Source organism: Saccopteryx leptura, chromosome 1 (genome assembly GCF_036850995.1).
Source record: "Saccopteryx leptura isolate mSacLep1 chromosome 1, mSacLep1_pri_phased_curated, whole genome shotgun sequence".
NCBI classification, from domain to species: domain Eukaryota; kingdom Metazoa; phylum Chordata; class Mammalia; order Chiroptera; family Emballonuridae; genus Saccopteryx; species Saccopteryx leptura.
The window spans coordinates 285227522-285236568 of record NC_089503.1 but is presented as its reverse complement, the minus strand read 5'-3'; positions in this window follow the sequence as shown (position 1 = coordinate 285236568).

Sequence of the window (9047 nt, the reverse complement as noted above, 5' to 3'; positions counted from 1 at the left end):
CAAATAAGAGATTTAGTTATAAATTTCAAAATGATTCAGGTGGAAGTTAGATCTTGAAACAAAGCATCAGACCACTAAAATAACATAGGTAGAATAAGTTATGTGGAACAAGAGAGACTTAAAAATTGGAATGGTAGAGTCATTATCTATATGTTACTTCTCATGCTATTTCTCATGCTACTAGGGAAAAGACCTCACTAGTCAAACAGGATATTTTTTTTCCTGCTAACACCAATCTGTTTCCACAATATTTTTTTAAATTATTTTTTAATTTTTAAAAAAAATTTATTGGGGTGACACTGGTTAATAAGATTTATGGGTTTCAGGTGTACAATTTTTTTTTAATTTTTATTTATTTATTTACTTTTTTAGACTTTTATTTATTCATTTTTATTAGAGAGAGAGGGGAGAGAGAGAGAGGGAGGGAAAGATAGGAAGAGAACAGGGGAAGGAGCAGGAAGCATCAACTCCCATATGTGCCTTGACCAGGCAAGCCCAGGGTTTCGAACCAGCGACCTCAGCATTCCAGGTCGACGCTTTATCCACTGCGCCACCACAGGTCAGGCCGGTGTACAATTTTATAATACATCATTTATATATTGTATTGTGTGTTCACCACCCAAATCAAGTATCCTCCCATCACATTTATCCCTCATAACCTCTTCTACCACCCTACCCCCCTTTCCCTCTGGTAATCATCACACTCCTCACAATTTTTCTTAATGTAGTGCTTTTGGCACAAACATTGGAAGTTATAGAAGACCCAAAAAACTGCTTGTAAAATCAGACTGTGTGCATGCAGTATGTGTGTGTTTACTGGGGGAGAAGAGACCATTCATAACTTTTACTAAATTCTCAAAGAAGACCGTGACCTCAATTGCTCCCTGAGAGCCTCTTCCTGCTATATCAATGGAGTCTTATTCAGTAAGTTGGAGACAAGGGCTGTGTTGTTCTCCTAAAATAACTTCCAGCATCACAGTCAAGGCAGGGATCTACCCGAAATTTACATTTCTCATTGTCTTCTGTTGAAGTTCATGGTTCACATGTATTTGTCAGATGGGAAAACTGAGATTAAGAGGCTCTTTAAAGAAGATTAAGATAGCAAACACTCCTCTTCCGGCTCAGGTGGATGAAGATGAGGTATGTGCCAAGGCTCCCTTAGCCATACCTAAGCTTCTGCAAGTGTAAGAACAGGCTGGTCATGGTAGTAAGGACCTTAGCTCTGTAATACCAAATGAAATCAACAGAACTTGGAAACTGCATAGGAATTTCCAGAAAAACAATCAAACCTTTCAAGTATTTTTCAGCTTTACTTTACTGCTATAAGGATGCAACTGAAAGGTAAATTCTAGGCAAATCTTTATGAGGTGGTACCTTTGCCATGACCCTGAAAAGGTGATGCATGGCTGCAGACTGTTGAGACTTCCCCTTTCAGCATAGATGCATTACTTGGAGGCCACAAGTATAGACAATAAACTCAGAGAAGACTTGCTGCCTTGAAAGCTGTCCATTTTGAAATGTGTCCATCAGGCACAAACAGCAGACTGGGTGGGAGGTAGGAGGGGCCGTTCAGGGAGAGATTCTGGCTCTGTCTTTTGATGTCAGTGTGAACTCGGGCTTATGCTTTCATTTCTGATCCTCAGTTTCTACATCTGTAAAAAAGAGATGATGTCAATCTTTAGCGTCGCTGGAAGTACAGTAATGCCTCGGTTTTTATTGGCTTCAGTTATGGTCGGTTTTGGTTTTCATTGATTTCTTTCTGTGAAAAAATTGTCTTGGTTTAAGTTGGTTACCTCGTATTTTGTCGGCGTGCCCACATGACCTCACTGCTGATTTTGCAAAAGCAAAGGGTGACCCACGCGTTCTCCTGCTCAGCCTGGCGTTGTTTCTCTTTGTGTGAGCATCACCCTACGTGTCTTGCCAAAGAATTCCATTGCTTTCTAGTGTTTTTGTGCTTTTTCCATTGATTGCAGTATTTGGATTTACATTGATTCATATGGAAATAATTGCCTTGGTTTTTGTAGGTTTCGGATTTCGGCGATTGTTTTCATATGGATTTTTGACAAAAACTGAGGTATCACTGTATTGGAAATAATGTATGAGAAAGCATCTAGCACAGTTCTGACCTCAAAGTAAGTGCTCCATAAATGGTCCAGGCTAAGAAAATCATCACCATCATTACTTCATTATTTTCTCACCACATTTTAGTCCTTATTACTGCAGAACAACTACAGGTATTAGCATGACTAGAAAAGAGTTGTTTTCCAGAAAACAACAAATGAATGACCAAAACAACCTCATTGACTGTTGAGCAAACCAATGTTTACAAGCGTGTTAGGTTTGCTCGTTTACACTTTGACTGATTGGTGCATGAGCACAGGGCAGCACCATGTGTGTATAGTCTATGGAAGGCTTCAGGTACTTGCCCTCGGGTGGCAGACTGCAAATTGTGGATTGACAGCCCTTATTGGGGGGAACCATTGTTTGTTATTGTTTGAGGGAGAAGGAGGTTTTCTCGACATGGGTTTTGCTTTTGAATCCAGAGAGAGAGAGGAAAACTGTTGTCTTTGCCTGCTTGCTCATCTGCTGGTGCAAGACTCTAATAAACGGAATGGCCCACCATTTTCTGGCTCCACAGTTTCTTTACCTTCCGCCCGAATCCAATGAGAACTTGCATGGCCATGTCCTCCAGCAATATACTGACACAGACAACAGTTCAGTAGTTACCATAGGAGAAGGGGCTGGGTAGAAATTGAAGAGGGTTAAGAGTCAGATATACAGTGACAGGTGGAGACTAAGCTTTGGATGATGAGCACACAATGCAATATACAGATGATGTATTATAATATTGTACAGCTGAAACATGTAATTATTAACCAATGTCACCCTAATATGTTTGATTTTAAAAGATAAAAATAACTAAATAATAAACTGAAAAATAAGTGTTGGTTTCATCTAAGTACTCACAGTCAGCCTGCATACATCTCAAATATTACTTCCTCCTTTGAATCTTTCCTCTACTGATTCAATACAATTTTTCTTTTCTGAACCTAGAATGTGCATTGTTTACTAAAGAGTTAAACATAATTTAGCACTTTAGTAAACACTGCTTTGTATTATTGAATGGTCATTATTAGACTCATGTCTTCACCCAAATATAAAATGCACAAGAAAGGGCTGTGTCTTACATACCTTGAATTCCTTGGAGTGTCTTAACTGAATCGTGCCAGAATTTGAGAAAAACTCTTCCAAGTGTAGCTAAGTTAGACAGGAATGCCTACATTCTTCATTTCCCCCTGTTCCTCCATCTCTCTCCTCTGGTGTTATTGTTGCCCTGGGGAATGAGTGTGGTCGTATGTCTGCAAGGCTTACTGGCACTAACTTTACTTTTCATATATATGACATTAAACTGCATTATGCAAGCTTTCATAGCCTTGGCATACAGGCTTATTTCTAAATGCAAATCCTCTATTGGATATGTGATTTGCAGATATTTTCTTTATATATATATATATATATATTTTTTTTAAATGTGAGAAGCAATCATCACCACTGTTGGCTGGATCTAGTCTGCGTTTTATTTTTGTTTTTTATTTATTTATTTTAAATTTTATTTATTCATTTTATTTTTTTTTAATTTTTTAATTTTTTTTGTATTTTTCTGAAGCTGGAAACGGGGAGGCAGTCAGACAGACTCCCGCATGCGCCCAACCAGGATCCACCCGGCACGCCCACCAGGGGGCGATGCTCTGCCCCTCCGGGGGGTCGCTCTGTCATGACCAGAGCCACTCTAGCGCCTGGGGCAGAGGCCAAAGAGCCATCCCCAGTGCCCGGGCCATCCTTTGCTCCAATGGAGCCTCGGCTGTGGGAGGGGAAGAGAGAGACAGAGAGGAAGGAGAGGGGGAGGAGTGGAGAAGCAGATGGACGCTTCTCCTGTGTGCCCTGGCCGGGAATCGAACCTGGGACTTCCGCACGCCAGGCCGACGCTCTACCACCGAGCCAACCGGCCAGGGCCTATTTATTCATTTTAGAGAGAGGAGACAGAGACAGATAGAGAAGGGAGGGAGGAGCAGGAAGCATCAACTCCCATATGTGCCTTGACTAGGGAAACCTGGGGTTTCAAACCAGCGACCTCAGCGTTTCAGGTCGACGCTTTTACCCACTGTGCCACCACAGGTCAGGCCAAGTATTTTCTTCCAGTATGTAATTTGTCTTTTTGTTCTCTTATCATAAGTTTTCAGAGAGCAAAAGTTTTAAATTTTGTAAAGTTAAATATATTCATTTTTTTCTATTACAAAGTAGGCTTTCACTGGGAAGTCTAAGATCCTTTTGCTTAGTCCAAAGCCTTGAGATTTTCTTCTATTTTTTTCTCTAAAAGAATATAGTTTCACATTTTATCTAAAAGTCTGACACATTTTGAGCTAGTTTTTATACACAGTGTGAGATTTAGAAGTGGAGTTTTAGGTGCCTAAGATGTGAGGTTTAGATGTCTCCAGAGCCAGTTGTTGAATAGGCTCTCACTTGGCCAGTCGATTTCTTTTACATCTTTCTCAAAAATTAGTTGGGCATTTTGTGTGGGTCTAAATTTAGGTTCTCTGCTCTGTTTCATTGCTTGTGAGTCTATCCCTATGTCAATACCACACTGTCTTGTCTGTTGTACCTACATAGTAATCCTTAATATTAGAAAAAATGTTCCTTATCATCTTTCTTTCTCAAAATTGCTTTGGCTATTCTATAGAATGTGCTTCTAAATATAAATTTTAGAAAAAACTTATTTATGGCTACAGAAAACTTTGGTAGAATTTTTATAAGCATTGCAATATATATAGATCAGTTTAAGAAGAATTGACATCTTTGGTATATTGAGTCTTCTGATCAATAAACATGGTCTAGTTTTTTAATTATTTAGGTCTTCTTTGATTTCTTCAATCATCATTTGTAGTTTTTAATCATATAAATCTTATGCATGTTTTGTTAGAGTTACACCTAAGTATTTTATTTTCTTGAAAGCAATTATAAAAGGCACTACTTTTATTATTATTTTTAAATGTTAAATGGACATATTAGAATTTATTTACACATGAGAACAAATATTTCCCCTTCAAACTTGTATCTGGAGGCTGTTTGCATATTTCAATCAATTTTTTCTTTCTTTTTAAATCAATATATAATTAATAGATAACATTATGCTAATTTAAGATGTACAACATAATGATTCAATATTTTTATATATTGCAAGATGATCACTACAATGTCTAGTTAACATCTGCCACCATTTTTACTTACAAAGTTTTTTTTCTTGTGATAAGAACTTTTAAGATCTACTCTCATAGCAACTTTCAAATTTGAATACTGTACCATATCATTACAGTTTTTGTCTGGACAAAAAATTTCATGGTGGTAAACTGTTCTCATGAAATGAGTTAGGAAGTACAACTTCCTTCTCTCTATGTTCTCAAAGAGAATATTGTATTTTTAATTAACATTATTTTTTCAAGATTAACATTGCTGTTCTGGATAATACATGATCACAGCAGCATATTAAGGGGGACAAGGTTTAGCCTTCTACAGTCTATCTACCCTCTGTGTGTTTCCCTCTGAAGTCCACTGTGCGTTAGAGTTGGAGGCTCAGTCTAGGAGCTTTCAAATGTGGAGAAAATGTGACTTTGATATGTATCTTTCCATTTGATGGTATTTTAAGAAACACTAAGGAAAGCTTAGAGATTAGCACTTGAGTAAGCAGCTTACAAGACAGCTAAAATTTTAATCACTTTCTAATTACTTAGGACCTGACCTTTAACTCTTTCCCTGTATATAATTAATAGCATTTCCCCATCTGTCAGAAGGAATCAAGAACCAACCAAAGATTATAGAGTTATGAAATATAGATTTATTTTTAAAAAGCATTTTATATTTAGTTTTTAGTTTTATATACAGTAGAACTCACTGTGGTGTAGTATTCTATGAATTTTGACAAGTGCGAGTTGTATATTCCATATTACAATCAAGATACCAAATAGTTCCATCATCCCTCAAAATCCTTTGTATTTTCCCTTTATAGTCAACCCCTGACCACTGCTGATCTGTTCTTCAATCCTATAATTTTGCCTTTTCTAGAATGTCAAAAATAAAAGCAGATGGTATAGAGACCTTTGACTCAATTTATTTACTTAATAAAATGTGTTTAATATCCACCTATTTCATTGTATTTATCAATTTCTCTTTCTTCTCTCTCTCTCTCTCTTATCCCAGCAAGTTTCTCATGTCTGTGAAATTTTAGAGTATCCAGCACACCCAAAGTTTAACCAGAGAAATTCCTTGCTGACTGATCACCTTGTTTAGAGCAATGTGATCCCGTCACCTGGTTGATAAGATCAGAGATAGACAACTGACCAAAAGTCAGCCATCTGCTAGGCCAGCCAACAATCAGTGGAATGACTTGGCAGAAGAGCTCTGTCCAGTGTGTAGTGACTGCTGACTGGCCAGCCTACTAAAATCATCTAAGTAGTGTCAGATTGAGCAACAGTGGACATATTCCCTGAAGGTACAAGATGACCAGATCTTTAGAACTTCACAGTGGTTTGAACAATGTTTCATTCTCCACAAGCCCTGCTGAGGGTGGTTGAGTTCCCACTTTCATACTTCCCCTTATATCACATACTTTTGTTCATTTCCTTTCTGTTTCAAGAACTTTCTTTAGGCCCTGGCCAGTTGGCTCAGTGGCAGAGCAACGACCCAAGGTGTGGAGGTCCCAGGTTCAATTCCCAGTCAGGGTACAAAGGAAAAGTGACCATCTGCTTCTCCATCCCATCCCCTCCCCCTTCTCTCTCTCTCTCTCTCTCTCTCTCTCTCTCTCTCTCTCTCTCTCTCACTATCTTCCCTTCCTGCAGCCACGGCTCAATTGGTTTGAGTGCATTGGCCAGGGTTCCTGGAGCCTCAGCTTCAGATTCTAAAAAATATAGCTTGGTTGTGAGCATGGCCCCAGATGAACAGAGCGTGGGCCCAGACAGTGTTGCCAGGTGGATCCTGGTCAGGGTGCATGAGGGAGTCACCAGGATGCATGAGGGAGTCTGTCTCTCTGTCTCTCCTCTTCTCACTTGGGAAGAAAAGAAGAAGAAGAAAAAGAACTCCCTTTACTATTCACTTTAGGAGCATTTTTCAAATGAAATACTTGACCTGTTCATATACCTGTCACCCCTCACTCTCCACTCTCCTGATCTTCCTTGTAGGAACAGGAGTTGTGGCAAGGTACAATCTCCCCCCACTGAGAATCACTGGGTTACAAATCCTGTTACTGATAAATGTGGTTTATCTCTCTCAGCATCTTGGGACGAAAACCATTGAGAATGCTGTCATGCTGAATCACTCATTTAACATATGAGGAAATGAGACTCCCAGCGGTGGCAACGTCCTCACATAGCAGAGATGTGGTAAAAGCAGGCCTTCACAAGGGTCTAGAATAACACTTTGCAAATATTATGTGCAAACAAATCACCTGAGGACTTTACTAAAATGCAGATTCTGAGGCAGTAAGTCTGGAGAAGAGCCAGACAGCCTGCTTTTCTACATGTTCAGGTGGTACTGACGCTGTTACACTCTGAATAGTGATATTTTAGCAGCATTATTGCTCTCCCCTAACTTTATGAGTTGCAGTTCTTCACTTTCATTCTCACAAAAATGAAGAAAGTGTGAGGATCTGACCGGTAGGCATCTAAGTGTCCATATGCCTGGTGTGCAGAGATGGCAATGGGGACACCGGAGAAGATGTGGAAAAACCCAGCCAGGGACAAAACACTGTTGGCTCTGCCTTCAAAACTCCTGCAATTTTGGTAAGGACCATGGGGAAGGCTCATAAATAAAGCCTGTAAGCTGTTTAACTGCCCGTGTAATCTGCTTGGGGCTGCAGGTTCAGAATCTTTCTCTGTCTAAGAAGGATAAATTGATCTTCTTTCTCTATAACCTATGGAGTGCAATGATCTAAAATGTAACAATTTAGAGAAAGTACACTACAGTTCACTGGCAAGGTGTGACAGTGACCAGAAACATATGCTTCCTGGTCCACATCTGTTTTACTGTTGTTCAGTAGAAAGGCGTTCCCAGACCCGGGCCTTGCTTCTAGCTCTACCACTAACTTGATATGCAGTCCTGCATAAATCATTTAACTTCTCTATGACAAATCTTTCAGAGCTTGATGATTTCAAAGCACATGGACTAGAGCCATTTAAAATTGTATAAAGTGATGTATAAATTAATACCAGTGACTTAATGCAATTGGAGAACTGAAGCCACCAAGGTGTCCCACCAAACTAGATTATAACCTGAGACCTACACTCTGAAGCCTTTGGGAATGGAAGATCCAGCATCAATTCTGAAATAGATGTCATCAGTGAAGAGTTCCCAGCTACCAACTGGGGCTCTTTTTCTGTCAAGTATCACTGACTTTTATGTCATTTATGCTCTGTGGTCCTGTACCTCTGAGGAAATGCATGTGATACCAATTAGGGAAAGGTAGTGTCTATTTCTCAATGTCACTGCTCACGATCGGCGTTCCCACTGCAGCAGGGGGCACTGTGGTTGGCTCTCTTCTTTTTAGTTATCTGAGGTCTCATAAAAATTATGTCGTGTGTGTGTGTGTGTGTGTGTGTGAGAGAGAGAGAGAGAGAGAGAGAGACAGAGAGAGACAGAGAGAGACAGAGAGAGACAGAGAGAGACAGAAATTATATATGTGCATGCTTGAGTGTATGTCAGGAAAAGAAACGCATGGAAGATAACAAGGACTAAAGGTGGGAATAGAGAAGGACAAAAGAAATTGAACAAACTGCAAATCCACTCTTGGCTGTAACACTGTGTGTGTGTTTGTGAATCCCATAGCTATATATTTACTGACAGTAGAGAGAGAGAGCCCAAGTCAGTGTTGTAAGAGTATCTAATGACCAGAGAATTATTTAACCTGTCCCAGTCTCACCCCACACTTTTTCAACTTCTTTGCACCTGGGCTGGTGCTCTAATCTGATGATGGTGGAATTAGACAGCATGAGGGTATTACG